The 27,905-nt window shown below is 42.2% G+C and overlaps 1 protein-coding gene across 1 annotated transcript in view; it reads left to right on the plus strand.

The window, feature by feature from the left end:
• Positions 1–1,923: 1,923 nt before the first annotated feature.
• The window catches only part of SUSD6 (sushi domain containing 6), a 114,611-nt gene continuing 88,629 nt past the window's right edge, over positions 1,924–27,905 (plus strand). The window contains exon 1 of the mRNA XM_024218817.2: positions 1,924–2,199. The gene's annotated coding sequence lies outside the window, so the exon portion shown is untranslated. The remainder of the gene's footprint in view (positions 2,200–27,905) is intronic.

The raw sequence follows: 27,905 nt of genomic DNA on the forward strand, positions 1-27,905 counted from the left end.
AAGGCATGTACAAGGCTATGGAGAAACCCCACCTGGAATAGTGTGTCCAGTTTTGGGTACCTTTAAGGGGGTGTAAATTATGAAGAAGTTTTGGAAAAGAGCTACTAAATTGATCAGTTATGTAGGTCATATACCAAGTGTGGCTGAGGAAGTCTAGCTCGTACATTACAGAGAAGGTACAGTTTACAAGGGTGGCTAACGCAGTGTGACCAAACCTATACAGGGATTACAAAGACAAGAGTCAGGATCTATTTGAACTAAGCAGCAACAGGGAAATAACCTAAATTTTGTAAGTACATAGACATGTTCTTATTTACAAAGGTGATCACTGTTTGAATTTCTCTGTTCCCAGAATCCACATAACTAGAATTCATGAATAAAAACAGATAGTTACTCTGACAAGACAAGAATCTTGGTTTAAATTCGCTTGGATTTTTGAAGGGGTAGTAAAAAGAACAGGAGTACTTGTGTCACCTTAGAGACTAACAAATTTATTTGAGCATAAGCTTTCGTGGGCTACAGCCCACTTCATCGGATGCATAGACTGGAACATACAGCAAGAAGATATTTATACATACAGAGAACATGAAAAGGTGGAAGTAGCCATACCAACTGTAAGAGGCCAATCAATTGAAATGAAGTGGGCTGTAGCCCACAAAAGCTTATGCTCAAATAAATTTGTTAGTCTCTAAGGTGACACAAGTACTCCTGTTCTTTTTGCGGATACAGACTAACACGGCTACTGCTCTGAAACCTGAAGGGGTAGTATTATTTCTTTTGATGTAGTGTAGGTCCAGATATAACCTTTTGATTAAAATATTTTTTACCAAATCTTATAAGTATAAATGTTTTTGTATAATTTAGGAAGTAAAAAGTCAAGAAAAAATATTTGTCTTGGTTAGCATTTTAAAATAATACTCTGAAGTGTTTTGAAACTGAAATCCTTCAAGGCTGGGTTACAGCAGGAAGAAGTGAAACTGACTAGAACCAGAAAGTAACTGACCAGTTGTAGTTAGGCTTAAACTAAATGCAACCCCCCCTCCCCAACAGCATCCTCCATTTCCACATGTTTAAAATAGGGTTGATGATGCTTTACAGTAGTGGTGTAAGGCTGAATTCATAGGGTATGTCTATTCTGCATGCTATGCCTGGGCTCTAACTCAGGTTTGAGCCCACACCCCACTTCCGTTCACACACAAATTAGTCTGACTGGGCTCAGCAAGCACTCAGCCCTAGGGCCTTGGTGCTTGCTAGGGGGAGGATGGGTAACCAGGATAACAACCTAAGTCCCTCTGTGACTTGGGTCCAAGCTTTGTCATTTTGCAGCATGGATGCAGCTCAAGCCGTGGACCTGTCAAAGGGACTGTGTAGCGCAGCATGGATATGTTTTCACGGCTGTGAAAGTAAACCCAGGTGCAGCCATTGTAAACCTGGCTTTACGATGCAGTGTGGAGTCTCAAGTGCAGGCTTGGAAACATCCAGTCCACAAGCCCGAGTCCCACAGAGCTGGGTTTGCAATGCAGTGTGGCCATACCCGGCCACTGGGGACAGTAGTAGCCTGCTCCTACACTTGGGTAACCCCTGTGCCGCTCCTGTGTGAAGGCGCTGTGCTAAGTGGAGGTTGGGCAATGGCTATTGAGCGGGTATCACCCCTCTGAAGCTGGGGTGCGGAACTGCTGCGCGGGGGGGGGGCGGATTCCCACGTGTCCGCCCGCCCACAGGCGCTGCAGGCCCGGCCCACGCAGTTCCCTGTTCAGCCTTGGCCCTGCCTCTCCGCCGTGTGCCGCTGGGGGTGGGGGGACGGGCCAGGCTCTGCCCCTTTAAGGTTCAGCCCCGCCCCCCTTCTCTCTTCTCCCCGGCCGGCGCTCGCGGGGAGCTAGCGCGAGAGCGCAGGCGGAGACACGCGGGCGGCTGCTGCCGGTGGGGAGAGGGCGGGGGCAGTAGGAGCCTCACGCTCTCGGCGGCTCGCGAGACGCTGGTGCAGACGGGACGTTCCTCTGCTACTTTGTATCCGTTTGCGGCCGCGAATGTTCCATTTCCCGAGCGCTGCGACAGGCTCTGCTCCCCGCCTCCCTCCCAGAGCGAGACAGCCAAGGGCACGCGGGCCTTGCCGCAGCCCAGCCTGCCAGCGCCTCGGAGGCGGGGGGGAGCGAGGGGAGCCGGCTGCCTTCGCCCGGTGACCTGCCACGGAGCTGCTGGGTGAGTTGCCTCCGAGAGGAGGGGGGTGTTCGGTGCCAACCCCGGACAGGCACGTGCGTGGAGCGGGGGTGAGCTCTGCAATCTCGGGGGCGGGCTAGCTGGCTCCCCCTTGCCCGCACGCCCCTCGGCCTTCTGAGCTCGCCGCACGAAAGCACTTTGTTAGGGATCGGGGTCCTTCTTTGGTGCCGGGACCTGTCACTAGCCACTCGGGACCACCCCGCTTCTACGCAGTCCCTGCTCTGATGTGCCAGCCTCAGCTGTCGTTGAAGAGGGAGTGCTGCTGGCTGGAAGGGCGCCTGGGGAACTGCGGCTTAAATGTGCTAGATCTGCTCCCATGGGTACCAAGGGGTGTAACTAGGAGTTGGGCCAGGTGTGGGGAGTACGTGATAGCAGGATCTCTTCCTGAGTTTATTGCGGTTGCATGACTATAACTGAGGATCACATTTGCCCCGTTGGCTGTGAGGTAGGCTCTCGGGGAAAATGGGGAAATCCCATTGCTTGAGTCTTTTAAAACTAGCCTGCACAAAGCGTCTGACAGACCAATCCTACAATGTCCCCTAGGAATGGACTAGATGACCTCATAAATCTTTTCTGTCTCTGACGTCTGTGAAAGAAAAGCTATTTCTTTTATTTTTTTACAGTGGAAACTGGTAGAGAGAGACAGAAAAAGCTCTCTGGCAAAACAAACTTTGTAGGTCTTGGTAGTGTTTAGTTCCTTTGTGTCTCCAGCAGTAGACTGCTTGGGTGATATTTCAGAAATGGTGTATTTCCTGCAAAAAGTTGAAACTCTGTCTCATTGCTGTTTCCTTCTTGAAAATTGTCACTTCTTTTAAAAATTCTTTGCCTTTTGCCCTATTTGAATTTAATATTCTTGCTAACTAGCCACTTCCTCAAAATAAATGCTTGTTTGTATTGGTACTAAATATTAACTTTAGTTCTGTTCTGCCAGTTTCTCTATGTGAGGCTAGATTAGAAATAATTTGTTAAATAGAAAAGGGTGGGAGCAACTAATGAAAAGAACAAGTGAGATCAAAAGTTCATTGCTAGAATAAAAGTGCTTGAGTCTCTCTGCTGCAACAAAACCCCTCTTCCATGAAACTTGACATCAGAATTGTTTGTTAATCATGGAATGCAGACACCATGTTGATCTTGATTCATAACAAGTCAGCCTGCTAGTTGCTAGTTAATACAGTCTGTAATTAATTTACCACGTACAACAGAAACAACTATTGCACTTTCCTTCCCTGCTAAGGGAAACTTAACTGCTGCCTTTGGTTTATCTTCCCTAAAATTTTTGTAGACAGACTTTGGAATGGAGGTCTTCAACTAGTGAGTAATAGAAGAAAATGATTAATGCATTTGTTGACTTTTGCTTAGTTCCATTATGTAATGTTTTAAAAATTAGCACAGCTGTGTAGGTTAAGCAATCTATATTTACTATGCTATATAAATAATTAACAATAATTTTAAGTTTAATTTTCTTACAAGTCAACATCTCTAAAGTTATCCTGTTCAGCCTTTCAGAATCCTTTCTAGTGTGGGGGAGACCTCTTGAATACCTTATCTTGGGCAATAAGATATCGGTACATGTATATAGCAATTTTAAGTCTCATTTCTGTAAATGGTATTCTGTCTTCTGTAGATATTCTTGATGTGCTTTGAGATCTACTGATGGAAAGTGCTATAGAGGAGCTGAGTTATTTATTAATTTAAATGATTTATCTGGTCAAACAGATCTGACAACTTCCACCTCCTTATGTGAAATTTGAGTTCAGTTAGGGTGGGCGCCCAATGGCTTTCTCTAGTATTTATCTGTATTACAGTAGTGCCTAGAGGCCAGGGCATCATCGTTCTAGGCACTATACAAACATATAAAGCAGTGTCAGAGTTTAGGCTTAACGTTTTAGGTGGTGGTTATAATGAATAGGTCACAAGTTTTTAGTTGGTTATAAATATTCCCTAAAGAATTTGTAACAACTATTGCAAGATTGTGTTTGTATATAAGAACCAGTAGGTGGAAAGAAGCTGCAACAAAAGTGAAACTGACTCATATTCAGTATCCGGAGTAAAAGAAATGGAGAAAAGTAAATAACATAAGTAAACAAATGATTGTTATAATATCTCATTATTAGTGACTCCTGGGTTTAAAAATTTTTTTTTTGAATGATAGTGTTCCTTTAAATAGGACTCAACAGATATACGTAGTTTTGAATGGGTTTATTCTTATGGGAGGCTTAATTATTGTGACTGGGTGGCTTTTATTTATAGTGTAGCTTTTATTTGGTGGTGGCATGGGGTGGGAGGTTTCAGAACATTTTCATTCTACATTTCTGACGTGTTTAGAATTCCAAAGACTGGAGAAACTGAGAGGACTTAGCACTTGTCTCATTGTACTTCCTGGTGGCTTTTTGTGTGTGTTCCCATAAATGCTATTGTGTAATAGTGCGTCTCTTGGCAGGAGTCTCTTGTCACAGTAATTCCTACGGGTGTGTGGTTTTTGTTTTGTTTTTTTGGACAGATGCAGTTTGTTCAGGAGAGTTACAGTAAGAACAATAGGGAAAAGCTCTTTATTGCCACTTAAGATTTTTTTTAACTTTTTATTTTTTATTTTTCATGCAGTGAGAATAAGCTCAAAATTTCTGGTTCAGTTCCAAGGTATCTTTACTCTCAGTTGTTCAGCCCGTTTCTCAGGCTGTGCTAAAGACATCAGACACCAGCTTACTGCTTGCATCCTGCGTCAGAACTGGGAGGATGATTACCTTGTCTCCTCTTTAGTAATAAAACCTTTAATACTTGCTTCCTTTCTCCATTGCTAAAGCAGACGTGAAATGGTTATTCTCAGCCAACTGAGGAATTGCCCAGGCAGTGTACAGAAAGGGGAGGGTTTCTCCCTTCAATCCACATCTGTAGCTGGGACTTGTAGTGTGTCTGTGTGCATCAAGAGGTGACAAAACCACTAAGCAGAAGATGATTTACATATTAAACTTCAATTCTCTAAGGTTAAGGGGCATGTAATACAAGCATAAATGTGGTTTTGTGTTAGTGGTTGATGGCTGATCCTTCAGATGACTAGTTTAGAAACAGATTTACAAACAGATTTTTGCCTTTTTTTTCTTTCTTTCCCTTGCCCGCTGTTTCTTCCACTCTCATCTATGCAGAGGTAAAAATTCTTTGTGGCATCATAATTTATGGCTATACATGAGATTAAAGGGACACTGGTAACTTAAAAATCACACTTCTGTTTTTTTTTTAAACCTGATATTGTTACAATTCACGTCAAAGATTACTGTAACTGAAAGTTTGAGTAAAAAATAACTCTGCACTTGACAGCCAGTTTGTTTCCTGTTGTTGCATTAGCCTCTTACACATCAGTAAGGGAGAGAACAACACTTTTTTTAAAAATTGGAAAGTGCAATTTCTAAATCTCCAGAAAATTGTCAGGGGGATTTTTGGGGAAGGAGGTATACCTGAACGCACTTTAAAAATGAGCTACAATTGACTACAATTATATAATACTTCCAACTGAAGAAAACCTGGTTTATGACCAGGAAAATGAGACCTTTATTTAAAAGGCCACTGCCAAAATGAACCTACCCTAGAAAAATTTTTTTTTATACAATTTTTTTTTTAAGTGAATTCAGTGTTGTTGAAAGGTACCGAGCCAGAAGTTTTCTGACCACAGAACAAGTTGCAGCACAAAGTTCCACTGTGACCCCCACCTCCCTTGCGTGTTCATCAGTGCGACTCAGCCCTGGCCTGCGGGGTCACTTCTAGGGAGAGTCTCCATGAGCCATTCAGTTCTTTGTCTCTCTGCTGAGACTGACACAGATGTTGTTTAATGTCAGTTGTGACATGTGATGGTGGCTCAGAACTGGACTAAGACTGATGCCTTATTTCATGTAGGCCATTGAACAGCCAGATAATAGTAACTATTTTGATCACTAGCAGCTTGTCTTGGATTCAGCATGGTGATCTAGAAGTGAAAGGCTCTGTCTCCCATGAGCAATCCAGTCCCAACGTTTAACTGTTTCCCCTAACACTGAGAATCTTTTCAGCTCTCCAAAAAGTAAGATACTATGCTATTAATAGCCTGTTTCTCAGCTGTGTGGTCCACCAACAAACCCAGGGTTCTGTGTGTGTTTGTAGTTGTTCATGTTGCACCATTCCTCCTTAAATCTGTCTAGTTATTTATACTATAGCCATCACTGTGGCCTCTGTGGTTCTTGTGAGAAGGCAGGTGTAGGCTTCTGGCCTGTTCCCTAAACCCAGAAAGGACTGAAGCCATTGCCACCAGGGCCGGCTTCAGGCACCAGCTTGGCAAGCAGGTGCTTGGGGCAGCCGCTCGGGAGAGGGGCGGCTCGTCCAGCTATTCGGCGGCAATTCGGCAGACGGTCCCTCACTCCCACTGGGAGCGAAGGACCTTCTGCCGAATTGCCGCCGCAGATCGCGATCGTGGCTTTTATTTTTATTTTTTTTGGCTGCTTGGGGCAGCCAAAACCCTGGAGCCGGCCCTGATTGCCACAGTTTGCTTCAGGTCTTTTTCTCAGGGCTTTAGCTTTGTTTCTTCCATATACAATTAGAACAGCACATCAGTGGTCCCTTCCCTATAACCCAGGGTCTGCTTCAGGGGCCTATCTATTCCCTGCAGGTATCTACTCTATGGGCCACTTTCCTGAGAGCAATGGCCTGCCACAGGAGCCAACTTGTTTCCTGTAGCTCTTTCCCACTACCCAAGAGTCTACTGCAGGAATTGTCCTACCCCCTCCAGCTTTCTCCCGACTGGCCTACCTGCTGGCTTTTAAATATGTTTCTAGCTGATCAGGCTCAGCTGGGAAAGTAATTGACTGCTCACAGGTGAGGTTGGGTCGAACTCCCCTTAAATGACCAGCCAGCCTGTGACAGCAGGGCATTGACATTTTTTTGTTACTTTTTTTAAAGCCTATATTTAAAGAAAAGCACACCTGTCTCAGTACAGAGAGAAGGGGAAAAAAACAATACGAGCATAATAAAGTGAAGGAAAAAGCTCTATACGGATTCCCATATCTAGCCAAATAAATGCAGTCTGGGTGCTTCGGGTAAGTCATTTAGGAGATCTTTCACACACTGCAGATCCATTTAAAAATTCATGGGTATTGTCAAGGCTGGCCGAATAAATGTTTGTTGTTAATGTCAAGTTCCACTTTTTAAACATAAAGGGTTAAATTCTAGTCTCAATCGTATTCAAATCTTGAAGTAATTCTGGATATAGATTGAATTTATACTAATATAACTGGCAGCTGTACTAGAACTTGTGGTGGGTGAGTAACTCTTAAATATCCCATGTGTTTTTGTTCATTTTTCATTGTGTCTGTTTACGAGGCTTGTAGTATTAGTTCTGATTCTATAGCAACTTCACAGGTAGAATTCCCTTTGACTTCAGTAGGAGACTTGTGCACAGAGCAGCTGAGGAATCATTCTTAAGCAGGGAACAGCTTTGTGAAGTTTACTTTTACAGGAAGTAGACTCAGCTGTGCAGCAAGAAGTGGAACCTGCTAACTTGGTCGCTGTTGATTGCATAAAAGTGAGTAAAAACAGGAAGCCGTTAGTAGTGCTGTTCATCTGCCTTTGTGCTGCACTCCTCAAACAGGATATTTTCACAAACACAAATAGTGCTGTAGTTTCAGAATTAAGCTAGCACTGCTAGTAACAAAAATTGGTTGGCAATAATACTTTAAACATGCTTTGAGTTTTACCTCTTTGCTCCATACCAGACCATGTGTCTTGATGCCCCATGTTGTCTAAAGTGTGAGTTCCAAGGAGGGCCAGATGGTAGCGGAAGCCTAGCCTGCTTAGCTGTAATTAATGGGATTTGTTGTGGCAATGCAGCAGTATTAACGAAGGGGCTCTCTCTGAAAACACATAGACTCAGAAGTTAGATGTGAAATGGCTCATGTCTCTTTGTCCTCCCCGTTTCCTCCTTGCCTGCACCTTTCACTTCACAAGTGTGAAAGATGGGCAGGCTCTGGAAGCAGAGCACGACACTAAGAACCGTATTCACTGCAGAAAGGATCAATGTGTCTCATGCCACTTCAATCATTCCCCAAGGGGGATTTCTATCCTGGAAACCAGCCCATCCAGCAGTAAATCCTCTTCCCTAATGCAAATGTGCATAAGTGGAATGTAGTGGTATTACTTGGCCATCACCTCTCTGACCATAACCTTGTACGCAAGACAAAGCTAATGGGGCACAGTGAAGTGAAATTTGCTTCTGGAAGCACTTTTACATCAGAGGACATCCACTGCAGTCTCCTCTGTTCAGTCTGAGTTCCTTGTGAAGCTCGTAGTTTACATTATCCTTGGCTGCAAACTTGGTAGAAAAAGTCCACTTTTTAAAGAGGCAGTTGGACTTGCAGTGCACCACTTTAATGTAATCCCTAATAAAGGAAGTAGAGACTAACTAGTTTGAGCTCCCCATCTTAAGTTTTATAAAATCCTAATGTGTTTGAGCATCTAAACACTTGCACTGAATCACTTTTTTCTTCCTTGCTTTTGTGTTTTTTAGTTTACAAAACTGCATTTAAACCACTGCAGGAGGACGAGGAAGTGAAATTGAATATAAATAGGAAGCGAGAGTGACCAGATTAGTTTTTGTTTTTGTGTCTCACATATTTTGGGGCTAAGGTAAATAGATGGTGAAAATTTGAACTAGAATATTCTCTCTTGCAATAAGTAACATAGATGTAGGGGATGGCTGCATTGCAGCTGGAAGGTGCGATGCCCATCATGGGTGGATGGACTTGCGCTAGTTCAGCTGGAGCTAGCGTGCTAAAAATAGTCTTGTGGATGTTGCGACGCTGATGGTGGCTTGGGTGGGCCACCCGACATTGGACCCAGCGGTTCAGGCAGGCGTGGATTTGGGTGAGTAGCCTGAGCCAATGCTGTGACAGCCACAGTGTGATTTTTAGTGCACTAGCTTGAACTGAACCAATGTGAGTATATTTGTTGGGAACCCCACCTCCCAGCTACAGTGTAGACATACACAGGACAACAACATAAAAAAAATTAAGGCTATCAGGGATGCACATTGAGGTTCCTACTCTAAGTAAGGGTTATGTCTCTTTCAACAAGATAATTTGTGCTTTGTGATGTGACTTTGAAGGGTTTTAAACTGTTTCACGCTGTCTTGCCATGAAAGCTGTTAGTTTATATGCAGTATTTTAAATGTGCAGATAAATGAAGCATCGGAGCTTTGATTTTTTTTTTCCAAAGTATAGTTTCTGAATTTTTTTCTTTGATTGGTAACTTGCATCTTTGAAAGTCTTTGAAAAATAGGTATTAAATTAAAGCCTGCACTAATGCAGTTATAGTGAGAGAGCTGTCAGAATTTCCATTACTGTGGAACCCACTTAAACAAAATACCTCTTTAAAAAAAAAGTGATTGTTGTATGTCAGATTAGACAAGCACACCAGTACCCTGAAGCTTGCTTAAATGGAAAAACTGGATAAAGAAATGTGTTAGATGTGGCTGTCCAGTAATCCAAAAGGTAAAAAGCAAAAGAAAATTGACGTGCTATGAAAGATACTTAAACTGGCTAGTTAACAATCCGTGCTGCTTCAGGGTATATTGTTTTTTTCCAAAGAAGAGAATCTGCCTCAAAATTTAACACACAGTCTTTCCACACTGTTGCATCACTTCAGGGACAACTCTTTTGTAGACAAAAATACTATTCTTTCTGCAAAGTAGATTGGGATTTTTTTCTTTAAAAGCAGAGAACACAAAGAAATGCCCAAGCACTGCTCTGACATTGGATAAATTCCACACTGATCATAGAGAGTCTATACACTGGCAGATAGAACAATCTGCCACATATAGGACCTTTTCACAAAAGGTATCCAACCAAATGAACCTCAAAGCAGCTGTTCTCTTGTGAGAGGTTGGAAAAAGTGCATAGCGCAAGAGATAAAGGAGAAGGCAAGAGCGTTCGGGAAACTCTAGGACTGCTGCTTCACGATATTGCTGGAACAGCACTGTGGAAGATCTGCGTTGCCAGAAGTTAATGCCTGTGTAATGAGTACAAGGCTACAATGGAGATTACCTCATGGGCTGTGCGCTAGTTTCACTTCAGCAGAGCCTATTAAAAATTGCACGAGCCTCTTAAGTGACCCGCAAAGGCTTTTTAACAGATTAGGGGAAGGGGCTACTTCCTTTGTGCTTGCTCTTGATGAATAAAGGAGACCCTGGTGGCCATAATCTCAGTCACATCAAGTCTGGTGTTCCCCAAATCAGTCCTCAAGCAAAACCAAGTGTCTTGTGTGCTTGAATGTTCCAAAGCATTGGGGTTAAATATGTAGTACCAAAAAAAAGTTTTTAAACCGCCTGAGTAGAAATTCTTCTTCTCCATAGCTCATCTTTCACTTTTGTCTCTTATGATATATCCGTTTCAATAGTTCCCTGTTTGCCATCAGATCTTTCAAGGTAGAGAAGACTTATATTTTGAATGCAAGGTTGTTGTTTTTTGGTTTTGTGTGTTGTGCTCTTTGGGCCTCCTTTATCCATCCTAAAGAAATAAAAAAAATAGGTTTGTGCCTTTTTCTCCTTTTGCAAGTCACTGTTAAACAAATGTCTGTTCCTCTTACTCCTTGTTTTGAAAGAGTATAGATGTTTTGGTGCTGCATGATTAAAAGGTTTCTAAGGTATTTGGATATTTTTTTTTCTTTTTTTCCCCCCTCTTCTTTTTAAAGCAATTGAAATTAATGGAAGTATAGTCCAGCAGTTTTGGGTCAAATTTTCAAGAGCACTTAAGTCCCATTGACTTTTTGGTGGGCCTTAAGTGCTCTTGAAAATTTTAGCTTTCAGTGTCTATTTTGGAGGGAGATTGCAACAGTTTTTGTATCTCAATGATATTTTACAAATCATTAGCCCATAATCTTCCATTTTAATATTTGCTATTTAAATATCTCCATGTACCTCTGGATTTACTCTTCACCCCTCCAGAAAACTTGCTGAGGGAATTTGAAATCGAGGGCTGAATTCTGTGGCACAGGCCTGCATCTAAAATGTACTTCCATAGTTCATGTCCCCCAGTTACTTTATGTAACAATTTCTGCTACTCATTCAGCAATAGGTTCCATTTTATGAAATGTACACTCTTAACCCTTATAAAAACAACAAGGAGTCCTGTGGCACCTAAAAGGCTAACAGATTTATTTGGGCATAAGCTTTCGCGGGTAAAAAACCCCACTTCTGCAGATGCATGGAGTGAAAGTTACAGATGCAGGCATAAATATATTGACACATGAAGAGAAGCATTGGCCTGCTAAACCCAGGGTTGTGAGTTCAATCCTTGAGGGGGCCACTTAGGGATCTGGGGCAAAATCAGTACTTGGTCCTGCTAGTGAAGGCAGGGGGCTGGACTCGATGACCTTTCAAGGTCCCTTCCAGTTCTAGGAGATAGGATATCTCCATTTATTTATTTAAGTGAAGAACCAGTGTGACAGGGCCAATTCAATCAGAGTGGATGTGGTCTTTTGAGGGTTTGTTATTTTGCAGGATGTTTAACCCTTTCTGGCCATGAGTCAATGTCACAGCACATTGCTGAAAAAATTGCTTATGTTCTCATTTTTACAATATAATAAAATAACTGGAATATAAATATTGTACTTCAGTTTCAGTGTATAGTATATTGAGCAGTATAAAAAAGTCATTGTCTGTTTGAAATTTTAGTTTGTACTGACTTCACTAGTGCTTTTTATGTAGCCCGTTGTAAAACGAGGAAAATACATCCACTCATCTAGATATCTCCTGGAAGACCTTTGCATACCCCCCAGGTATGTACGCCTGGTTAAGAACCACTGCTCTAACTTGAGCTTTTAGATCTCTTGTTGGATTCTCCATTGTCTTCTGGTGAGATTTTCAAAAGCACCTGTGTGATTTAGGAACACAGATCCCATGGACTGTCAGTGTGACTTGTGCTTCTAGGTCATGCTGATACTTCTGAATTTTTTTAATATAATTTTAAAAAATATTTTGGAGACAGCTATAACTAGAAGTGGTTCTCAGATAAGAGACATGTTAAGTTTAGAATTCAGTATAGTGGTATCTCCTGCTATGTGTTGGAACATGTAACTGAAAAATGCAGGTATGTGAGTAGATGAAACTTAAACAAAAGTAACTTCCTTCCCTTGTCATCTCCCTCCGCCTGCTGCGGCCAGAGTGAACAACAGAAAGTGAGAGTTCTGAACTTTTAATACCCTTTAAAAGACCACACCAACATAACTAGACCTATGTGCTATGGAAGTTTTATTGTAATTCTTGGCTTTACAGAATGGATGTGCACAAATGTGATCAGACACACTGATATTTTAACTTGCTGCAATTATTGGGGGGTTTTCCTCCCCGCCCCCAAGAGAAAATGCATAGCAGTCAACAGTGGAACCTGAAGCCTAGATATACAATGAGGAACACTTTGAATGTAATTTAACATTTAAAATTAGTCAACTAAACCATCCCTTACCTGTAAGTAAGCCCCTTTGTTTTCAGTTTAAACCAGTTTTTTTACTGAAAAATTCCAGGGTTTTACAAAAAGTATTCTTCAGTTTTTTCTGATTTTTTCACCCTACTTTTGTCATTAAAACAAGTTATTTTTTATATATTTGATTAGAAGAATACAATACATATCAAGCCCCCTCCCAGAGTGCACCCCGCAGCCCCACCCACACCCCAGCTCCCTGCTGGCCCCGCACCAACCGCACTGTAAACTGGACTTTCAGTGCAGATCAGAAATGCCGGTTTATAGAGCTTGCCGGTTGGTGAAGTGCCGGATAAAAGAGCTTTTACTGTAATCGGTTTTTGCACTGATTTTTCACCTGTTTTTGTTATAAAACTAGGCAAATATCTAGATGAGAAAAATCTAGGGAAAAATTAAATAAAATTAAAACAGAGAACAAAGGGCCCTACCTGTAAGCTACATTCCTGGCTGGGAAGGAAGGGAGAAGACTGAAGACGTGCTTAATACAAGGCATTCCAATATAGACTGAAGTGATCCGATTATTTTCCTCTCCATCTTATCTTTTAATAGCTTTGCCTTGTTTTTATCTATTTTTATCATTTCTGCAGATGAACTTGTTGAGGAAGGGGTGTAGGTTGTGCAATCAACCCCTTTCTGCCTCTTTTCCCCCACCTTCATATGTTCCAAGGCCAGAAGGGACCATTGGGATCATCTAGTCTGACGTCCTGTGTGATACATGCCAGAGAACTTCACCACAATAACGCCTAGAGCAGACCTTTTTTAGGAAAACATCTAGTCTTGATTTCATCACTACAACCCTTGGCAAATTGTTCCAATGGTTAATTACTCTGTGTTTAAAAATTAATGCCTTATTTCCAGTCTGAATATATCTAGCTTCAACTTCCAGCCATTGTATCATGTTATACCTTTCTCTGCTAGATTGAAGAGCCCATTATTAAATATTTGTCCCCCATGTAGATACTTAGACTGTAATCAAGTCACCCTTTAACTTTCACTTTAAGCCAAATAGATTGCGCTCTTTGAGTCTATCACTATAAGGCTGGTTTTCTAAGTCTTTGATCAGTCTCATGGCTCTTCCCTGAACCTTCTCCAATTGTGGTCACTAGAACTGGACAGTGTTCAGCAGCAGTTGCACCAGTGCCATATATAGAGGTAAAATCTTTCTACTCCTACTCGAGATTCCCCTGTTTATGCATTCCAAGATAGCATTAGCTCCGTTGGCCACAGCGTCACACTGGGAACTCATGTTCAGCTATTATCCACCACTTCCTCCAAGTTTTTATCCTGGGAAGCAGTGACTCAGAAAGAGTCCCCCATCCCATAAGTATAACCTTTGTTCCTAAAATATACATTTACTTTTAGCCTTATTAAAAAGTGAATTGTTTGCTTGCGCGCAGTTTACTAAATGACTCATATCTCTGAATCTGTCGTCTTCGTTATTTACCATTCCCCCAATCTTTGTGTCATCTGCAATCTTTATTGGTGGTGATTGTATATTTTTTCCCCAAGGTCATTAATAATTTTAAATAGCATAAAGCCGAGAATCTGTGGTACCCGACTGGAAACGCACCTAGTGACATGCTCAATGACAGTTACATGTTTACAGTTACATTTGAGACCTATCAGTTAGCCTGCCTTTAATCCATTTAATATGTGCCATGTTAATTTTATATTCTAGTTTTTTAATCAAAACATTGTGTGGTACCGAGTCAAATGTCTTATGGAAATCCAAGTATATTATGTCAACTCTGTTACCTTTATCAACCAAACTTGTAATCTCATCAAAAAAGATATGAAGTTGGTTTGACAGGATCTATTCTCCTTAAACCCATGTTGGTTTGCATTACTTTCATTACCCTCATTTAATTCTTTATTAATTGAGTCCTGTATCAGCCGCTCCAGTATCTTGGCCGTGATCGATACCAGGCTGACAGGCCTCTAGTTATCCAGGTCATCCCATTTACCCTGTTGTTTTTTTGTTTTTGTTTTTAAATTGGTACGACACTAGCTTTCTTCCAGTCTTTTGGAACTTCCCCAGAATTCCAAGACTTATTGATGATCAATATTAACATCCGATGATGTGGCTGCCACTGCAGAGGTGGTAGGGGTGAGTGGGGAATTCAAGGGCAGTGCTAAACAGGATGGGTAGCTTCCCTCTCACCCCTTTGGCTCAGCTGACACTAAGGGCTGGTCCACACTACCCGCCCAATTCGGCGGGTAGAGAGCAATCTTCTGGGATCGATTTATTGCGTCTCATCTGGACGTGATAGATCGATCCCAGAAGCGCTCCCCCGTCGACTGCGGAACTCCTGCTCGCCGAGAGGAGGAAGCACTGTCGACGGGGGAGCCTGCCTGCGCCGCGTGGACCCGCAGTAAGTAAATTTAGTTCGATCTAGGAAACGTCGACTTTAGCTACGCTATTCTCGTAGCTGAAGTTGCGTTTCCTAGATCGATCCCCCGCCCCAGTGTGGACCTGCCCTTAGAAACCTTTGAAAAACACTGGTAATAATGAATTGAGGAGTACTGCATTTAGTGTGGGTTAAATGATTGGCTAGCTTAATGGCCTAGGTGAAGGCAGTTGTCCCCAGCCTATCATTAAACCCCAGAAAATTCCCAGCCCCAGGGTAACCTGAAAATAAAAACTAGTAGATGGATGTGCGTGTGTGGATTCTTTTTTATTCTCAACTGGTATGTGCATGGCACTTGTAGAGAAGGCATATCTTGTACTTCAGCTATTTATATTGAGTAATTTTTAGCATTCCATTTATCTTTTTTTTGTAATTAGAAGCAATTATTCTAAAATGTTACCGCCTTATAGCTATTTCTCTTCCTCTGGGTGTGTTAATTATGAAGGACAATGGTGTTGAAAACTGGATTTTTCATGTGTGAAAGAGTACATCTCCAGCTCTCCCACCTAAAGTTTTAATCTTTGATCGAAGAGATTCTGAACAATTCCACAACAACTAATTATCTTTCAAATGGAGGATCATGATTTCTAGTAATGGGGAGCAGTTGAACTCTTCAGAAACAAAAAATCCTGTGGGTAATAAGTAAAGAGAAGAGAATACAGGTAAATATGGTACATAAGCAGAAGCATCTCTGAGACTATTCTGTTTGAAGTTTCCTGTAAGGCTCTTTAACCTATGTCTTCAGTAAGTGTTTTATGTCCCAGTCGTCTGCTGTAATTATCAGTTTAAAGCAGGAAAATTTACATTACTTTTAGGTCTCTGTTTTGTGATGTGAAGAAATTGGAGAACCCTATTCTAAATCTGTATAGATGTTTATTTTCATGGCAGCATTCTCTTTCCAAAATGAAATACTGAGCCATGCAGCACATGAGAGGGAATACCAGTGACTATTTTGGGAAGACTTTTAAAACTAATATAAATTAGTCAAAAGAAATTGCCTGTTTGATGCCCAGGTGAGATTTCACCTGCCTGTTTCCATATGCAAAGACTGACTGGCTGGTTAGGTTCTTGGTGTGAGCCCAAAAACCCATAAAAATTCACGTAAATCCCAAGCCAGTCCCTGGTTTGAGGGGGAGGATGTGTGCATATGTAAAGCTGTTTGTTTACTGTATCATGGCCATTGCAGATGTGTATACCCAGTGTAATGGAACTAGTGTAATTTTTACTGATTTTAAGATATTAGATAAATTATTCAATGGTTCTGAACAACTTTTATTATAAAAGGATGTTTTCCCATCGCAAGCAACTTTATGTGAATGAAAGTATTGTGTGCCAGGACTTCTCCTTTCATTAACTGAAACTGTGAGCCTGACACTTCTTTGTGTGCTGCAACTTTCCCTTTTTTGCTGTAACAACCAACTAGATTTACCTATAACATGCGCATGCATGCGCGCGCTCTCTCTCTCTTACAACATACACTTGCTGTTCTGGGAAGTGGATGGGTCTAGGCAACTAGTAATGAGATATAGTGTTGTAGGTTAGAATCCAGCACACATTGATAGTGGCAAAGGTATTGCTCTTCGTGACCTTTTACAAAATGTGTTTGTGAGAAGGTGGGAAGTTGGACTGTAGTGGCAACTAGACACTTGTCCACTTGACTGATCTGTCAAAACTGGTATGTATTTGTCCATCTTGGAGCGTGAGTAAGAAGGCCAAGGGTTGAAGGAGTTATGCAGACTGACCTGTTTCTTCGGGTGAAGTTTGAGGCAAGTGTGTGGGGAAGCCTGCATTGCCTGCTGTACCTGTTCTGTGACGCTTACATTAGCACTAAATTCACTGAACCTCCCATGTGCCTGTGGCCCCCTTCCCCACCCTGCATTCTGTAGGAAGACCCATTGATTTCAATGGAGTTACTCTAGATTTACACCTGTGACTGAGATCAGAATTTGACCCTGAGTTTCCAGTTCATGGAGAGCTGGTGCTGTGATAGATACGTCCTAAATAGAAGATATGCTGATATCCAGTCTTTCAGATGTGTTGGAAATTTGCAACTGTCCCAACTTCCAGAGGAATCTGATACTGATAAAATTATTTTGAATGTTAATTTTATAGTGTTAGTGAAAGATGAGATTGACAGCTTTGGAGAGTGAGGTCATCTGTTGGTCTTCAAAAAATGTAGTGTGTGGGCACCACAAAGGTAAGCATCATTCCGTGCTGCGCTTATTTCATAATTGCTTTCTGTGGCATTCCTTGCACTTTCCTATGGCGCATCTAGTGATGGTTGGAGAATACTGGACTAGATGGACTTCTGGTTTGATCCAGTATTGTAATTCATCTTCACTCACGCATGTATACACACGCTCCACCAATGTGCTTCACCCTGATTTGGAAAGATAGTCTTCAGGGTTGAGAGGGTACTTCAGTTTCCATGGCGCTGCTTTGTTGGTTGTTATGGGAGCACCCACAGTGTGATAAATACTGTCCACAGGAAACGTAAAGTTTCCAATGATAGGCCGGTAATATGAAAGCTAAGAGTGGGGAAAGAGAGAGAACATATATTTTTTTTAAATCTTTGTGTACTTACGAACTATCCACACTCCCGTCCTCCTGAGATCATTGTTAGTAAGTAGATGTCATGGCAGGAGTGGATTTTGAGGTGGTATTTGAGGGATGGGGGAGGTAGGGAGTTGCTTTACAGATCAGTTTAGGGAGGGCGTTCCATGTATGTGGGTGGCTGTGGAGGAAGGGGCAAAAATTGTTGAGGGAGAAGTAGTTAGAGGGCTGGCTAATGCCAGCATCCTTGGTAGAATGGGTAAGAGGAGCAGATAAGTAAAGGGCTGTGAGGGTTGATAAACTTCAATTCGATGCGGTGGCAAGGGGGTCACTGGTGTAGGGATTTGAAGAGGGGGTGACAGAACAGACAAAAAGCTGAACTTAGAAGCTGCATTTTGTTGGGCTGAGGCAGAACGTGCGAGGAAGGCCAGAGAAAAGGAGCTTGCAATAATTGAAGCAGGAGATGACAAAGGCCTGCGCAAGAACTTCAGCAGTGTGTGCAGAAAGTAAAGTTTATATTTTAGAAACGTGTGAAGAAAGAAAATTACAAGTAGAGCTGGTCCAAAAATGGCAACTTTTCCTGCACTGGGGCAGCGGGGGTGTGGATTCACTTGTGCAAAAGCTTTTAATGGAAACTTTTCAGGTTTTTGAAAACATCAGCCATTTCTATTAGCAAGATCTAGACACCTTCTGGATGTGTGGGGTTGGGCAGAGGGTGGGAACAAAAGTGACCCACAGTTTATATGGACCTGCATGACACAGAATGGTGCAGCTAGCAGTAATGGAAAGCTGGACTGAGATCACCTGATCTGGAAATCTTTTCCTTTGGGCAGGTCTGCACTACAAACTTGCACCGATGCAGCTGTGCCACGGTAGTGTTTCTGGTGAAGATGCTCTAAACCGACAGGAGAGAGCTCTCCCATCAACTTAATACCTCCACCTCCGGGAGAGGCGGTAGCTATGTTGCTGGGAGAAGCTCTCCTGCCGACATAGTGCTGGATACTGGGGGGGGGGGGGGGGGGGTTTAACATGGGTATAACTATGTCACTCGGGGTGTGGATTTTTCACACCCCTGAGTGAAGTAGTTATGCTGAAGTAAATGCGTAGTGTAGGACCTAGCCCTTGAAACTTAGATCAGGGCCTATGTCTTGCTGTGTTCAGTGTGTGTCAGGGCAGCTTATTTACTGTGGCATCTTTTGTAGAAGAGATTTATCAGCAAGTTGAGGGACTAGAGATTTTGGGAGGCTTAGTTAACTGGTGAGATTTGTTTAATTTGCCTAATGGTAATTTGTTTAAATTTTGTGAGGTGGTGGACGCCATACAAAATTAACTCTATAAAGGCATGGCCTGTGTGAAACATACATCAGATGGTAACAATTTTCAGTCTACTAAAAATTTTGAGTAAGATTTGAACTGGTGAACTATAGATTAAAGGTAAATTGCAAGGAAATGGATTTGTCCCTTCCCCCCCCCCCCATTTTTATTTTGTGGCTGTGACTTTTCAAGAGTCTGAATAGTGATGAGATTTTTAGGCTTGGTCTACACTAACTCCCCAAATCGAACTAAGGTACGCAACTTCAGCTACGTGAATAACGTAGCTGAAGTTCGAAGTACCTTAGTTCGATCTTACCTCGGTCCACATGCGGCAGGCAGGCTCCCCCGTCGACTCCGCGGTACTCCTCTCGTCTAGCTGGAGTACCGCAGTCGACGGCGAGCACTTCCTGGTTCGACTTATCGCGTCCAGACAAGACGCGATAAGTCGAACCCAGAACTTCGATTGCCAGCCGCCGAACTAGCAGCTGGGTATAGACGTACCCTTAATGTTTGAATTTTTAGCATAAAGAAACCTTATTGTAAATTCTGCTAGTTTTGTATTTGTTCATGGCCTTGTTAGGTGTAGACATAAACAAACAGCTGAACAACTGAGAAGCAAAAGCGTTTTTAGTTGTGGAATGTGGCCAGAATTTGGGCAGAGGTCTAGACTGGCTCTCCAGTGAAATGGCATTGGAAAACTTGTGGATAATCCTATAATAAACCATTTTGTAGCTATAAAATTCATGCTTTGAAAGGTAGGGCTAATTGGGAACTTACTTTCAAGCACCCAAGAGTAATCAGCCAGTCAGGAATTAAGTTTACCAAGTGTTTTTATTTGCTTTCGATTCTGTTGGAAGGGAATGTAAGCCTCGAAGTGGTAATAAAAGTTTATGTAATATATGTGGGTGTTTTTTGCATAGACTAGCTGAGCTATAACTAGACATAGAACTTCTCAGTTGTTTAAATATCAATCCAAAACAAATGCCACAACAGGAATGCAGTGCTGCTTCTCGGCTTTAAAAATTGTAATTCAGTGCTGCTTGTGAAGGAGACTCTAGGAATACATTAGGAAGAGGAGAGAGACCACTCCCTACCTTTTCATTAATTACAAATTCTGTTCACCCAGTGAAGGCCTCTGGAATGAACCATTTATCTGTAAAGGGTGTTCCAGGCTGTACAGGTACAGAATTTGCTATACCAGATGAAATACAGTCTGTCTGCTTTACCTAAAATACAAGTGTGCAATGATGATTTCCCTGAAACAGAAATTATAGGATAAAAGGATATCTTGTTAGGTGTGGATTCTCTGGTATTCAAGTCAAAGAACAAAGATGTGAAATAACTTCAAATCCAGGGATGAATCTCTTTGCTTTCATGAAAGCCCAGTGTGGGAATTCATTGTCCAAAAATCAGAGAACCAGCCACATCCTCTCAAACACTCGACTGTGCAGAACAGAATGGTTTCCTGTCATATGGAACATAATTGGACATTAGCAGGAGTGTGTAAATACTTGTATAGTACCTGCCATCTAAGGATTTCAGATCACTTTACAGACACTCACTACTTAAAACAATAAGGCTCAGACCCTGAGTCCCAACTTGACTCAAGTTTGGATCCTCCGGCCCTCCAGAGTCCTGGGACCGATCCCTGACTTAGCGCAATTGCAATGTAGACAGAATGCGGGTTAGGCAGGTTCAAGCATGGGCTTATGTGGCAGTGTAGACATACTGATAAAGGTCTCCCATCTAAGTACAGACCTGCTGTGACCTTATTTTGGGTTGAGGCCTGACAAGAATTCAGTGCGTGACTGTCTGGATGTGAGGGGAAAAATGTAAAGTGGCCCAAAGGATGTGTGAAGGGTATTTGTGAATTCAGGCAAGTTTAAGTGGATTAGTTGCCCCAGATCCCATACTGTGAAGTGCAGGCTTCCCATTTATTTCCTTAACAGCACTCTGCTCCCCAGAGGGGATTCGTGAGGCTCTGTGTCAGTGTGAGCCATGTGCAGGTTAAAATATGATTACAAGCGGAAAAGTGACTGAAGGAATTTATATTGTGGAGTTCCATGTTTAGGCTTACTCAGTGTCTTCCAGCTCAAATGTTCTCTGTTAAAGTCGAGCTGTGACCTTTCTAACTGTGTCAGTACCACAAACTCATTTCCTTAGGATCTGAAAACACAGCTAAATTCTACCTTTGATGCCTTCACCAGTAATAAAGAATCTGCTTGTATGTGAGAGATCTGAATTTCGTGTAAGATTTACTTTCCAGAGCACTGGTGATTTTCCTTTGTCATGGAAGCTCCTGTTTAAAGCTAACATGCAGCTGTGCATGTGAACCCAGAGTGGGAGAAGGCAAAAAGACTTCAAGTGGGGACCTCTGGACCAATTTTCAGTTTCCATTGGGCTACTGCCACCTCGATTGTATTTCTGTGAAGGGTGGCCAATTTCTCTCTCTCTTCCCCCCCCCCCCCCTTCTGTCTGGGTCAGCATATGTCTTCTCTAACCGAGCTTGCATTGGTGTGAAACAGAGCTCCCCCCAAAAAAATCTGGGGAAAAAAAACCCAACTTGGTTTTCATAAATGTGGTTTGTCATCAAAAGCTTGTTTCTTTAAAGGGTAAAGATGAATGCCTTGTAATTTCAAAATGAGAATATTGACACCTCCTTCCTCAATAAATACTTTTGTGATGAAGTTCTGATGTCAAATTTTTTTTTCCACGTTTGTTTGGGCCCCCCACCCCAAACGGTGTTTGGCTGTGATGCCCCTAATCCTACACAATTGCTGTCTTTCTTCTGTGAGGCAACCCTTCTCACTTCTTGCTGTGCACGCAAGCAGGAACAACCTTGGTAGCATCACAAAACCAAATATCTGGGCAGCACAGAGGAAGGTGGTCCAGATTAAAGCTGCACTCAGTACCCAAGAGTCCTTGTTGAGTGTACTCTTCTGTAAGCAAATGCCTGGCATTGCTAAAATAGTTCATTGGTTACTCTTGGTATGGGAACAACAGGAGGGTTGATCCTTGGACTTTGAAGCATGTGGGCTTCTTGCCCGATCTCTCTTCTGCAAGTATGAAATTAATACAGGGCTAGAAGTTTGTCCTATGTACAAATCTGTCTTGAACGAATACCAGATATGTTAACTAGTGTAAACATTAATGGGAAGAGAGAATGTTTTGATTTTTAACTGCAGCTGCTTAAACAGGGGCTCTTATATTGGGGTATGTGAGAGGCATTGGGGAGGGGGTTGCTAACAGAGGTTCACTTGGCCAGTCCTCTTCTGTTTTACTTACTCTGTCACTTTAGACACCATAGTTGTTCGGAATAGGAATTCCCTCTCTCAGCTTGTGCTGCTGTGAAATCCTACTAATCCTTTTCACCATCACCCTCCTGACTTGGAAAACCAAATTCACGACCTGAGCACTTCAGTTTCACAGAGCAAGTAGGAATTTAAGCTGGGAAGAAATAAATTGACAAATATGGCAAGAAATGCAGGGGGGATTGTTATGAAAAGTGAATGGATTTGCATGTTAATCTTGATAGTTTTTAGAAGCCTTCATAAGTATGAGGAGATCACCACTAACTGTTGGAGTCTCTTCCCTGAGCAAACTGGATTCACTGACATGCACTCACATAAAAATAAATATTTAAGACCAGAAGGGATCGTCCAGGAACTTTTATGCCTACTTCAAGCCTGTATCAAATTCAAGTTCTCTCTCAAGGATGTATCCGTGTTTTGGAATTGGATAGATTCTGCGCTGTTGGCTTCCTTTTAATTTATATCAAGTTTGTATCTGAACTCTCATTTCTAGACTTGCTGCACTGGTTTGATTCTGTGCCTTGCTGTTTTAGGAATTGCAGACCGACTGGAGAGCGGATACGTTTAGTACTTAGCGTTGCAACCATCCAGCTTGTGCCAAACTTTTATTTATTTATTTTTTGTGCTGAACAGTTCCACTGTAATTGGCTAGTAGCAAAACTAGTTGTTCAGTGCAGCAGCATTAAGAGCGCTGTGGGTAAAACAAACCTCGTGTTAGAGCTAATAAAAATTTCTAAATAAGTATTCTGATCCCCCTTACTCTGGCATCATCTCATGAAAAGGGCTCTTAGCTTTACTGCCTTGGCTAGAGGGCTGGCAACATCGGTTCTTCATCAAGCCAGATACTAATTTTGAGGTGGTAGTGCTGGGGTCAGAGGAAAGGGGATTGACATTTCCTTTCATCTTTAGAGAAGTGACCTATTTTGCTTTTAAATTTGAATTAAGTCATCCTCAGAATGTACCATATGGCATTCCTGGTGAAACTAGCAGATGTTTCTCTAACTGTGTGTATTTTATTTATTTATTTTTGCTTTGTTGAATGGCTCTTCTTTGTTTCTTTCCACGTGTCCTGTCTGCAGAGGGCTGTCAGCAACAACAGCTCTGGTATTGTAGGTTATTGGCGTGAATTTCTAAATGTGTATATTAAAATTCATGTTAAACTGGATGAAGGAGCTGCTTGAGATGTGGATCTGAAGCATCCTTTTGAGAGAGTGCAGTAACTGGATCGTAGATTCTGGGTCCAGGCTCCCAATCAAAGATGTTTTCCTTTGCGTGACTGTCTCTGTTGGCCTCTGCAAACTTGGTTTCTTAATATATATCTGAGTCTTCCACCCTCCCCCTGCTTTTTGTGTGTGGTGAATTTAATCTCTTTTCATAGCTCTGCATCACTTTATATTTTGGAGAAATGTTGTTCTGAGGGGGTGGGGATGTTTTTGCACATAAGCAATTGCTTCTTTTTGTATTCACCCTGCCAGTCTAATTGTTTGTTCATTCTGGTATGAACCCATGAGCTGCTGTTCCAGCTTAGTAAGGTAGAGCAGCCATATGATGATAGACTGCTTTAGATAGGCATTCACATAAGAGCCCAAGTACATGCTCCAGCATCATTTAGCAGTCTGCTGTGCAGGAAATAAATGACTGCGACCATAAATTGTTTGTTTGTGTTTTTTAAACGATGCAATATGTAGAGAAAGTGAGGGCAGTGCCCTGTATTAGGAAGGACTCAGCCCTTCATCTTTCTGAGGTACATAAACTGAATTTCATACAGGTTTGAGGAAACCCAGTGGTCCAGGATGTTTTGTTGTTTTTTTTTAAGCATGTGCTAGAGCTGTACATGTACAGCCCTAACGTGTGTAAATCAGAGATTATTTTTGAGCATGCACCACACCAATGACTTGTGCACAGTGCATATTGTATATGTAGCTTGGGTATGCACACCTATAATCAACATATGTCAAGGTGCTTGGTGGCTATGTACAGACACTGGGGAACCCATTGCACTTCCTGCAAATGTAGGGCTTTGGATGGTATCCTCGGCCAAATCTTCCTCTCTCTGCTACAGCTGTGCTAGTTGATTGCTGCCTCCCCCTATCTCAAGGTGGCTGCATTTCAGTGGTAATGTTTGTACATGGAGGGCGGGGGGGGGGGAAGTGTTGCTATTGTACCACTTCATACCTATTAACTTCAGTGGAACCACTCTGCTTTAACAGGCGCTTTTTAAGGTAAAATATTCATGTGCAATAAAGACTGGTTTGATTATTGACTTTAATTATGTCAAAAACCACAGATATTGCTCATTATACAAATATGTACTAGAGCAATGCAGGAGTTGCACTGAGACCCAGCAAGAACAGGACAAGCATAACGTGTTTAAAAAAGAAGAAAAGGAATGTTTACTCATAACTTACCTGATACATACTATTGTGAGGAGGTGCTTCCAAACCAGATCGGTAACTAGACTGGTGGAAAACTTTTATTTCATTTTATTTGATTGACAGTTCATGGCAGAAACTTCTTATTTTTAATCCAGCATTCACTGTTGGTGTATTTGGAAGCTGCAAGTTTCATTCTTTTTGCTACATTTAGATTGTTTGGAAGAAAAGTTATTTTCAAAATACCAGCTAGTGGGATCCTAGAACAATGTGAGACTGGTGGCCTGCAGCCATAATGGAGAAGCACAGCCTGCAGAGTGAGTGTGTGTGCGCCTTGTGTTTTTTAAATCTAAATGATTTGAGTGCCAGTCCTGGTTAGAACCAACCAAAGTTTAATCCAAAAGTATTAATGTGATTTGGGTAGTATGTCCTCTTCCATAGCATCATAATCTTCTCTAAGGAAAAAGTCTAGCCATGTTCAGTGGGAGGAGTGTGTAGAGGAGGTGAAAGAAACACTGGCAGTACTGAGATAATAACATTTATACCATTTTAGATAATAGCACTGGAATGGGTTACCTAGGGAGGTGGTGGAATCTCCTTCCTTGGAAGTTTTTAAGGTCAGGCTTGACAAAACCCTGGCTGGGATGATTTAGTTGGGGGTTGGTCCTGCTTTGAGTAGGGGGTTGGACTGGATGGCCTCCTGAGGTCCCTTCCAACCCTGATATTCTATGATTCTATGAATAGGAATCCCATCCAAAACTGGTGTTCAGAGTTCAGTCCTGAAATGCTCCACTGTGTTCTTACCTGCCCCCAAACGCCTTATCCTTCTTTTATTGTGTTAATATTGGGTCTGGAAAAGGTAGCTACTGGGTCTGAATTTGTTTAATGTGACACTCTGGAATGGGGTGAATGTGTCTGAGGTTCTAGCTGAGGCCATCTAGGTAGGCCAGGCTTCAAGTGTTGTTGCAGCATTCGGGAAGGTGTACACCACTGAATGAGTGGTGTACACACAGGAGAGATGATAATGGAGTGCTGAAAGAGGGTCTGTTTCCATCTTCCCTGCAGTGAAGAGATGTTGTGGGAGGTCACAGCTGATCACACAGGGCTCCGAGAGAGTAGTAGTTTTTCTCAAATCATGTTACAGAAGAAAGTTGTAGTATGTTCTTGCCTTACCATCCTTAGTGAACACCCCCCCCCCCCCATCCCTACGCTAGTTCTGCATGTAAAACTAACTTCCAGGGCTAATCAACTCAATACTTATTCATTTTATCTGCTGTCTGTCTTGTCTGTTTAGATTGTAAATTCGTTGGGACAGAGACTTTCTTTCTAGGTGTTTGTACAGTGCCTAGCCCTTTGAGGCTTCTAGGTGCAATCATCGTACAAAGAAGAATAATCTTGTATGCAGTTTCTTGAACCTAATTCTTGATCAAGCTACTGTAGTTTGTAGCTGGTCCCTAACCCTTACACTAGGCACTTTCCTTGCCTGCCTAATCTACTAATCTATGCCATTTTAAATGGAGATTGTGAGAGACTGAAAACACACCGGACTCTGGAAGAGAGGTGGGCTTGGATGTCTGAATTAATATCCAAGACTTGACTCTGTTTCAGACAGAGCTAAAATTAAATGCTGTCCTCTGTAGAAGAGGGGAAAGCCACACAACTGAAACATTCAAATAACAGTGTTTAAGGACATATTCTCATAGCTGTCAGGGGCCCACAGGGGTATGCTACAAACACAGGAGGAAGTGACAGTCTAATCCTTGTGTTGCCCTTCACAACAAGGGAAAAGCTGTACTGGGAATGTTTTGGGTGCAGGGAGTGCCCGGACAACTTTTTATAGACCAAGAACTTGCATCATTTCCAGTTACAGTTACAGAACTTATATTGCAGAAGTTCCCATTGCGAGCTTGGTGCTTTCAAAAGACATGAACAGAAAGCCCCTTCCCTAGAGAGCTTAAATCTAATTAGATAGAACACACAAGCAGAACTTTTGAGGTCATTCAGATATACGGTACATCTTTAAAATAAGACCAGACTTGCTTCTCATCCCTACATCCTCCACTTCCTCTGTCGAGATGCCCCAGCCAACCTGGTTAGCCGTTGGTGTGTTCAGATGTGCCTTTCTCCCACCCTGCTCACTGAAAGAGCATGTAAAGCTTGAAAATCATGTCCAGTAGAGTGTAAAGGCAGCTCCAGCCAAGATCCCACCTGTGCAAGAGGTGGTTTGTGTTGATGATCCTATCTCTGGAATTCTGTGTGTATATGGTGGGATGGTGGGGGCGGCAAAACAGTGGTCAATCAAAACCCCCTCAAATGAGTGAACTTTTTTTTTTTTTTTTTAAGTCAATCAATAATCTTTGAAGGTACTTTTTAATGTTGGAGGTGCAGGCACATAGCCATCCTGCCCCTGCTGGGTCCTAATGGTGCCTACTGTTTCTTTCCCCTGCTGGGGCAGGGACTTCCCGTGTGACCAGGTGTGTTTTGCTTTGGAAAGCTCCAGAAGATACCATATAATAGGTGAAATCGCATTCTATTGAACTTGCTTTGATCCACCGGAGTGCGCAGCCCTGCCCCCCCCGGAGCACTGCTTTACCGCGTTATATCCGAATTCGTGTTATATCGGGTCGCATTATATTGAGGTAGCGGTGTACGTCCAATTAAGTCTCCTTAAATTGTTAGCTTAAAATAAGAAGTGGATTGTGTGTGTTCTAAACTAGTAGATATAATTTTCTAGTGCTGGAATTGTGCACAGGATCTTGCAAATTGCAGAAAGCCCCATACCCTGCAAACCTTACCATGTATGATCCATGGAGCAATTATTCAATCCGGGGAAGACTTGGAAACCTTGTGGATGAGCTCAGCTTAGGAAGTGTCATGATTTTGCAGAAGGATTTGGGGGAGATGAAGGGCTCTTCCTCACATGCAAAGAGTGAAGCAGTATGTGCAGAGATGGGTATTTAAGATAAGGAGGTGAATGGGGTGGGGAAATGTAAGAGGAAGTGAAAGTAAAAATGTAGGCAGAGGTGGAACATCTGCAAAATATTGAAGGTGAGGACAAAGTGCTGAAAATTGAAGGAGAAGAAAAGCAAGTGAAGGGATTTAGAGGAAAACGGTTGGGGGCAGGGTCTCTCTCTCTCTCTCTCTCAATCAATCTGTATAAAAAGAATTGAATTAAAATGGGGGGAGGGATAGCTCAGTGGCTAGAGCATTGGCCTGCTAAACCCAGGGTTGTGAGTTCAA

Source organism: Terrapene carolina, unplaced genomic scaffold (assembly GCF_002925995.2).
Source record: "Terrapene carolina triunguis isolate 2854851 unplaced genomic scaffold, T_m_triunguis-2.0 Scaffold96, whole genome shotgun sequence".
In the NCBI taxonomy this organism is placed as follows: Eukaryota; Metazoa; Chordata; order Testudines; family Emydidae; genus Terrapene; species Terrapene triunguis.